This window comes from Sander lucioperca, chromosome 15, assembly GCF_008315115.2.
Source record: "Sander lucioperca isolate FBNREF2018 chromosome 15, SLUC_FBN_1.2, whole genome shotgun sequence".
Lineage (NCBI taxonomy): Eukaryota > Metazoa > Chordata > Actinopteri > Perciformes > Percidae > Sander > Sander lucioperca.
Window position 1 is genome coordinate 27,888,086 of NC_050187.1, and position 10,235 is coordinate 27,898,320.

Below are 10,235 nucleotides of genomic sequence, written 5' to 3' on the forward strand. Positions count from 1 at the left end.
ACTCCCCTGCTGTAGAAGTGGAGGATTTCACAGGAGTCCAGTTTGTAGCTGCAGTGTAGTTTACGTAGATGGATTTGGGAGCATGTGTTGGTAGATGTATCACTAGGACAAGTGAACTTCATGTGTTTTAAAACATGTTTCTTTTTTTCTCTTCCTTTACTAGATTCATTTATTTGACTTGCTCAGGCTGTAACATATTTGTATACCTAAGCTATGTGAGATCACAGGCAGGCAGAGCCACCATGACCAAACATACACAGTGAGTGTTTCTTGGCCATTGGACTCAGTGCAACAAGCTGTAATCTCAACATTCATCACCTTATAATGTTAGTGTGGCGAACATATTAGCAGCAGTTGCCTATTTCCACATATAGCACACACAGAGCAACATCACCATTTGGTGTTGTGTTTACGGCGACTTGATTAATGTAGGTCCAATACTCACTCTCTTTTAGCTCTCTTTGCTCTCATATCTGCACTGGAACCAGCACTGGAATTGTTGTTGGCAGACTGAGCCTATAGAAAATGTGTATTGTATTGGGATATACAATTTGTTTAATATGAAAACAAGTGAAATTAATAATGAATGTGATGTGTTTTATTTCCTATATTTCTAAGCAGATTTTCCATGCTGTATTCTGATTTCCATGCTGTAACCCCCCCACCCCCGACTGATTATTGGTCCCCTCTGTGCCACTCCACTTAAAAAATCCTGGAATCGCCCCTGCTGTCCACATGTGTAAACAGTAAGCATGTGTTAGACTGACAACCAATGTCCCATGGCTGCCAGAAGCCTGTTTGTCTCTACGTCCATGTCGGTACATCACTGTGCTGGAAGCCTATCTGTCTGCTCCTGTCAGTCGGTCTCTCTCGCTTCATATCTAAAGCATGTCTCTGTGTTTCCTCTGTCTTTCTGCATTGGAGAAATTAAACCCTGGAGACAAACAGCTGAGCTGCTCTTCATTTCAACAACAAACCTGTGTTTGAAGGTTACATCATTACCATCATCTGATTCTCTGGTTACATGTGAGTATGAACAAGGAGAATGTACTGTCCATTTTGTCTCTGTACAAAAAAACACAACAAAACTTGTCTGATTTATCAATAATTAAAATGGGGTTTAGAGAAAATGATGATTGTCCTCGCGGCCTAAACGTTCAAAACTGTTATTAAACCTATCTATTATTGTTGTTGTACAATTCTTTTATATTATTCTAACCATCTATAATGCTTTTTATCTTCTGTTTTAACATTTATTACAGCCTAATGTTGTAAGTGTGTATATTGTGTCATCATTTTACAGAGGGTCACAAGTTGCCTTTACCTGTGAAATATGCCTTGATTCATATCTTAACTTACACATGTTTAAATAACATGATGATCATCCTGTAAAGAATTGTTTCTCCACGCCCCTTTTCTACACAGGAACCTCTCCTGTAGTACAGGACCAGTAAGTGTAAGGAATCCGTGGCTGAACAGAGTATGCTGCATCTGTATTTTAAATAAAGGAGAAAGGGGTTGTAAAAACTTAAGCCTGCTACTCCTTTTTGCTATGCAGGTCTCAGCCTGAAGAAACAATACTCCAGTCTGTTATGCAAGGAATCAATTTCTTTGGCCTTTTCTTATGAAGACCATACGTATCATATTTGTTTTTCTAACACAAGGGTTACAGCACAAAATAGGAAAACCTCTGTCAGACAGTCATAATAAGAAAGCGGTTGCGTCCTTGGTTCTTGGTCTGAGTCCAATATAATTAAATAGAAACCAGTAACAATGAGTATCATCAGATGGTAGAAAGGACAGAACTCCTTCCTTTCTTTTTTGACAGCCATATGACAGCGTTTCAGTGTATAACCAATGTGGACAAAATATGACCTTTTATATAATGCAATTTACTATAACTAGACCACAGAGTTTTCTATAAGATAAGTAGGAGCCCCCTGTTATCAGCTGAGAAAAAAAATTGAATCCGTGCACTCAGTTTTGTAAACTGTGCCCACAGATTCACAATCCGTGCCATCGGTTTTGTAAAGGCCATACCACTCGGCAAAATACTATAGCCTACTATAACATATTATATTTGACATTCTCCCTATCCTGCCTGTAAAGGAAACGTTGTTTACTACTCCAGTAAATAGGACGAACTATATGTCCGCTCAGCTCATCAAACCCTTTGGCTCAGTTATGATGATAATAATAATATTTATAATGATAACAATAATCATTTTAATTAAAATACAAATATAGGTAGGCCTATACATCATATTATTTTATGACATAGCCAGCATACATACTAGCCTACATAAATAGGCCTACATCAAGAATTAAAGCACGGTAGAATCGACAACTTTCTGACAGTGTCAACAACAATACAAAACTATTTAGTTTTGCAAAGGTTTTTATTTATAGCACCATAATGTGCAATTTTGGTTTTCATGTGTTTTTGGTCAGGGTACTAAAGTATAACCCATTTTTCGTTTTAAACCAAAAATGAAAAAACGAAAAAACGGGTCGATGTTTCGTTTGGTTTCAAACCAAAAACGGAAAAACCAAACTATGAACTCCGTTTTCTCGTTTTTCCAATGTCCATACAAATTAAAAATTAACTGGAAAACTGCTCGTTTTTCAACTGTTGTTTTTTTGTTATTTATGTTTCCGTTTTAACCCAAGAGCGAGAATACGGGCTCATTTTTATAATGTGCATAATCATTGAAAATCTGATGGAACACAGGTCTCGTTTATAATGTTATTTTGGTCTTACGTGTTAAGTCAAAAGTTGACTAAAACCAATGCGCTCTGGACAGGAAGTAACATTAACGTGTCAAAATAAAAGTATGAGCGCTGTAATAACTGCCAGAAGAACGAGGCACTTTATGAAAACATTGTTTGCCTGTAGCTTGTCAGATTAGGCTAAAGTTAGCTATTTAGGGTTATATAAAGTATTTCATTATTTAATAATAATTTTAAAATCACATGGAATCTATATTCATCTATTATTAGCCTATGTGTGGCAGTTATTGACTAGTTACTCTAATCTTACACCAGCCAGTAAAAAGGCATCTAACACTCTTTCAACCAAATTAACCAAAAATAACATGCATTGTTCCCTTTCATGCTCTTCGCAAGTAAATTAATATTCACAACTTTCATAAAATTTGGGGTGTTTTATTCAATTTTATAGCAGTTACGGTCTTCCCGGGCAAATTTTGACCTGGTAGTGCAACAGGGCACTATTGAGCTTTACAGAAGATAAACACACAGGACCTGTGCATATTTACAAGTATGTGCATGCACACAGACACACACACACACACACACACACACACACACACACACACACACACACACACACACACACACACACACACACACAAACACACACACACACACACACACACACACATAAACACACACACACACACACACACACACACACACACACACACATACACAGACAGACAGACAGACAGACAGAATGACACACACACACATAAACACACACATACACAGACAGACAGAAAGACACACACACACACACACACACACACACACACACACACACATACATACACAGACAGACAGACAGACAGACAGAATGACACACACACACATAAACACACACATACACAGACAGACAGAAAGACACACACACACACACACACATACACAGACAGACAGACAGACAGAAAGACACACACCCACATAAACACACACATACACAGACAGACAGAAAGACACACACACACACACACACACACACACACACACACACACACACACACACACACACAAACACATAAACACACACATACACAGACAGACAGACAAACAGACAGAAAGACACACACACACACACACACACACACACACACACACATACATACATACACAGACAGACAGACAGACAGAAAGACACACACCCACATAAACACACACATACACAGACAGACAGAAAGACACACACACACACACACACACACACACACACACACACACATAAACACATAAACACACACATACACAGACAGACAGACAGACAGACAGACAGAAAGACACACACACACACACACGCTTACCAAGAGCCTGGGTCTGTCCGAGGTTTCTTCCTAAAAGAAACTAAATGAAAAGGCTTCTTTTTATTGCAACTCTGCAGAATATTCATGGTTAACCAACTTAACTGCCATTAATTTGAGCGTGATGAAAAACTCTTGCAGATACAACTGGCCACATTGCAAACCTCTCATCATATTAGTGAGGAAGCTGCCATGTTGCTTCTCTCATCCTGGTCTCCTCAGGCCCTGCAGACTGGACCACACTTGTGGTTTACTGCTAGAATATTACAGTAGGCCACTTTTCTGATTCAGATTTACCACTTGAATCTACAGCACATATATGATAAACATGCACCAGCCTTTGTGAAAGTGTATGTTCTGAGAGAGAGAGAGAGAGAGAGAGAGAGAGAGAGAGAGAGAGAGAGATCTCGGTTGTAACATTAAACGTTTGCATGATTCTGTGCCATCTGCTGCTGCTCCAACAATACAACGGCAGTAAATATTTATATTACTTACCAAGGTTCCAACCCAGTACCTTCTTGCTGTGAGACCACAGTGCTTACCATTGACCATTCCTTATTGTAATTCAACCACACAATACCTATCATGTATTATATTTTATTATCCAATATTGGCCAGCTACTGTTTCAAGGGCTTAGTATGAGCAGTGAACATCTAATGAGCTGGGTGATCCAGGCACAGGCCCAGCAGTGAGGAGGTCTACCATGCTCACCATGAACTCTGGTCCAGTCTTCAGGGCCTGAGGAGACCAAACCAGAATGAGAGAGTCTCCAGTACACATTAACTTGTTAATTTATGTTCTTCATCACATTGACATGTTCATTGGCAGCTAATGTGGTCAACCATGTCACATACAATATTCTGCAGAGCAATTAAAAAAAAGCCCTTATATTTTCTGGCTGTTTTTACTGGCTGGAGTAGATTAGAGTAAAAGTAGTCAATAACGCCACACATAATGTAGGGGAATACAGATTTTATTTAAAATGCGATTTAAAACTTATTATAATCCTATTTCTATTTTAAAACAATATCCATTCTTACTCCCTGTGTGGCTATTAATGAATGTTGCTCAATTAAATACTTTATATAACCCTAAATAATTAACTGTAGCTTAATCTGACAAGCTACAGGCAAAAGCTAAAGTACATTGTTCTTCTGGCAATTACAGCTCTCATACTTTTATTTTGACACGTTAATGTGACTTCCTGTCCAGAGCGCATTGGTTTTAGTCAACTTTTGACTTAACACGTAAGACCAAAATAACGTTATAAACGAGACCTGTGTTCCATTGATTTTCAATGATTATGCACATTATAAAAATGAGCCCGTATTCTCGCTCTTGGGTTAAAACGGAAACATAAATAACAAAAAAACAACAGTTGAAAAACGAGCAGGTCCGTGTACGTTTTTTCGTTTGAACCACAAAACAAAATAAGGAGAAACCACCTGTTTTTCGTTTGTCGTTTCAAACCAAAAACAAAGAAACTGTAAAAAAAAAAAAAAAAAAGAGCCGTTCTCCCGTTTTTGGTTTCTGAATCCAAAAACGAAAAACGACTAAACCAAATTCAAATAACGGTCCGATTTTGGTTTTTTTAATTCCTTTTTTCATTTCTCCGTTTGAATATCTACATTAAAGGAAAGACAGGTTGGCCAAGTGACCCGGAAGTAATAGTAAATATGGCCTATAAAAATAAAAGCCAAGCTGTTAGAACGGTCATAATATGCAGCACTAACGTTATACCAGAGTAACGTTAGAAGAAAAAAATCAATCAATAAATAGGCTTATATAAACCTGGACCGGAAGAAATCTGTTAGCAACAGTAGTTTATTACAGTGATTTAATATCGTGCCTATCCACGTATACATCACCAGTCACGTTTAATGAGCGCATTGTTTGGTTCAATCCAGTTGGTAATAGTTAACCTAAGAACTTATTGTGTGTGCAGAGTTGTTACTGTTAGCACTATATTATATAATTAAATGAATATTTAATGTGGTTTCCACCGTAATGTTCCCCCTTTCTACCAGCAGGTGGCAGTATTTAAATGACTGACTGTATGGTGTCTTTGGTAACTGTTTTAAATCAAGATTACTGATACAGATGTATTTATTGTTGTTCATTTCATTTGGTTTTTGATTTTGATTTTATTTAAAATCAAATTAATGTTAATCAGTGGAGCAGTGCTGAGGATGAACTAGAGTTTAAGAGTCTGATAGCTTGGGGGAAAAGCTGCTCTGCAGTCTGGTGGTGCGGCAGCAGAAACTTCTATATCTCTTCCCAGAAGGCAGCAGGGTGAACAGGCTGTGGCTGGGTGGGTACTGTCCTTTAGTATCCTTTGGGCTCTGCATAGGCACCTCACCTCACCTCACCGACATCACTGATGCTCGGGAGATGGGTACCAATGATCTTCTGAGCAGTTTTAATCTCCCGCTGCAGAGCCCTCCGGTCCTGGGCCGTGCACATCCCATACCAGTTTGTGATGTTTCCAGTCAGGTGATCACCACATCATCAACACATTTGCTGATGTAAGATGTCACACTGATGATGTATAATCCTCAAGGCTCTCCTGGGTGGTGACCTCATCTGTCCACACTTTGACTGTCCTTACTTATGATCAGACTTGCAGCACTGTCTTTATATTTCATGAAAGCTTAAATGTTAACATAAAAATGTTTTAGAATGGCATAAAATTAAGAAATGAGAATGTGTCTGTACACCTATGTGTCTTAAGCAGCATAAGCAATCAACATTTGTTTGCTTTCACTCCCTCTGACTGCAGCTCAGTATATCATTTGGACTGTGCAATGACAGATATCGTAGCAATAGATGATGGAGAAGTGAACTGTGCATCACTGCATGAACTTTATCTGAAAAATGTGTGTATGTAAAAGTAAAAATACAATTCCATAAATGATATTCCATAAATATTATCCAAACTTTAGGAGGTGTTCTCTGTAGTGTGGTCCTGTAGCAATACATAATGATGGCAGTTGTTAAGTGTAAACAATTTTTGTATATTTGCAGTAAATTACAGGTAGCACGGTTGCCAGTAAGTTACTGTAAATCGATTTTACAGCAAACTACTGCAGCTGTACTGTAATGCAATTTACATTATATATAACAATACTGTAAAAGCACAAACAGTATTTTACTATATTTTTATGGTATTTTGTAATTTGATGCTATTGTACTGTAATATGTAGTTTTATTAATATTGATACATTACTGTTAATTATTACTATATTATTGATCATTACTATTATAAATAATATTATATAATAATCTCCAGCTACTAATATTGTACTACTAATAAGGTATACTTCAGAATAACAAATACAAATCAAAAGGCAATCCAAACATTGTTCTTAATTTAAAAAATAATTTTATTTAAACATTTTTAAAATTTTCAACATTTTCCTGTCTTCGATGACATTCACATTTTTCCTGCAAGTTCAGCCCAGAGAGCTGCAGCAACTTTCAGTCAAATGTGATAGTGTTGATATCCTTCAACATGTTTTCACAAAGAGCAGCAGCAGGCAGCTGCAAATGTTTCACTGCTGTCCAGCTCTCATGATGAAAATTCCCTCAATAGATCCATCTGAAATCATACACATATATTATTACTATTGTGTTGCACAAATGGAAGGAACTGACTGGATTCCATTATAAAGGGATTGTATTTTACTTACCATCATAATGAGGGTGGGGGTGTCTGTCTGGTCATCTGATGTGCCTCAATGTCTGCTTGGGTTGCAGTGACCTGCATCATGATAAAACAACATTAAGCAAAGAGTTGTTACAGTGTCCCAGGAAACATTAGTAGACTATAGTGATGAATGTGGGTTCTCTTTGGATGTCATTATTGGTTATGAGACAATGGGTACTGATGTTTGTTACCTGACAAAAAATACCTTGTCTTAATAAGTTAGTTATTCTGCTACCGTTAAATTCGGCGTCATGTTTGACTCTGTAGAACTCCGATTTAATGAATCAGTAATAATAAAAATGTGTAAACTGCGACGTTAAGCAGACGAACATTAACGTTACCTGGGAAACATCATTAATCTCTTTACATGGAGTTAAAGTTAAAACCAAATTATGTTAAATCATGATCGCCGAAATAGTTAGTGAATGTTTATGAGTCGTAAGAAAACATAAATGATCTTTAAGAAGGAGTAGATGTTTACTGGTAAAGCTCGGCTCTGTTTAATGTAATGATATATTAATGGACGTTTGCCTCAGACAGTGAACGAGTTGAAGATTTTATTTGTTTTTCTAAACTTGTCAAATCAGGACTAAATTATCCCAGAGAGTCTGAGGAGTCTTAAAAACACAGTTTGAGATTTGTGAAAGCTTTATTCTATTTGTGAAAATGCAATAAAGGGAGATTTTAATGTATTTTTCACATATAGACTACATTGGACCAGGTCCAGATCCAAAACCACAATACTTAAGACTTGTCAAATCAGGACTAAATTATCCCAGAGAGGCTAAATAAACTGTTTTATTTTATTGCCACAGCATGGCCTTTGCTAATTGACATTCAACGTACAAGTCCACGTCTCTCCATGTCATTTCTTATATCCATGAGCAGGTCTTCCTTCTCACTTCAAAAGAAAAGTAGAAAAAGTTATTTTTACCTTTTGGAAATCAATCCAAATATCGTCATAGATTTGCCAGTGGTTTAATTTACTCTTCAAATCCTTCTCCTTCAACATAAGTGTTGTTTTCTCACCTTTCCTCAGAAAAAGAGGCAGGACTGAGTATTAAGATTTTTTTTAATTCATACTTCATAGGCCATTGTCTCAGGTGAGGAGCAACCCCACTTCTGGGGAACGCTGGGTCCCGATCTTCTTTGATGATGAAACCCAGCTGGACAGGATTGTGAAATACCTGTCAAACTTCCTCGACAGCTGTGACACACTCTCTGATAAAGTGTGCACCATGGTGTCTTCTGACAGGATCAAATACATCCTAAATGTGTTGCTGTCAGAGATAGGTCCACAGTAGTTCCACATTATATTCATGAAGACATTTTTTTCTATGACTTAAAGTGGCTATATGTAACTTTCAGTTTGTGTTAATTCTAGCAGCCACTTTGGACAAAAGTGGTAGTATTTTCACCACACCTGCTGTCGTAAAGGTCTTTTCTTTACGGTGCTGTATTGCCCACTGTAGATTATCAAGTTTGCGTTACCGTGTTTACACAAGTACAGGGGAAGACCTGCTCATGGATATAATAAATGACATGGAGAGAGTGAGTTAATTCTTGTCCAGTTTTGACAAGTTTAGGTATTGTGGTTTTGGATGTGGACTTGGTCCAATGTGGTCTACATATGCAAAAAAAACAGTAAAATCTCCCTTTATGGCATTTTCACAAATAGAATAAAGCTTTCACAAATCCCAAACTGTGTTTTTAAGACTCCTTAGCCTCTCTGGGATAATGTAGTCCAGATTTGACAAGTCTAGGTGGATCTAGACCTAGTCTAATGTGGTTTATATGTGAAAAAAAACTTATTGTGTTCTCATAAAGACAATAAAGCTTTCACAAATCTAAAAGTGTGTTTTAGACATAATTATAAATTTACCTTAATGACTAACACTCATTCAATACAGTAAGAGGTTAAAAAAACAGTTTTAAGTTCCCCTTAACTGCCAAATCAGAAGCTGCGAATCGGATGCCAACTTCAGCGTTGTGGCTGCACTAGCGTCACCAGAAGGGAGAGATGAGGAGGAGAGGGAAAGCAAAAGACAAGCAGGGAGACAGAGGCCAAAAAGAGATGTTGAATAGATTATTTGCTATATTAGAGATTGCCATTCAAAAAATAAATGCATTAAATTAACTAGTTTGTCTGTGTCTTTTAAGTTTTTGGGTGTGTATATAATATAAACTGTTTTTCAATGTTTATTTTTCCATCAAATTATGACCTGGACACAGGAAACTTCTAACTGAGTAATTATATTCAGATGCTACCTGTTTTAATAACTAGTTAGGTATACAAGCTCTAAAAAGACATTAATGAAACATGTATCTTTATTATAACATTTATTCAAACATTACTATATACTGTACACAAGTATATTCAACATGAAGCGGCGATCAGACTCAGCTCCCGATGATGGTGTTGCTTCCGGACTGCAGACAGAAGGAGAAAGATTAG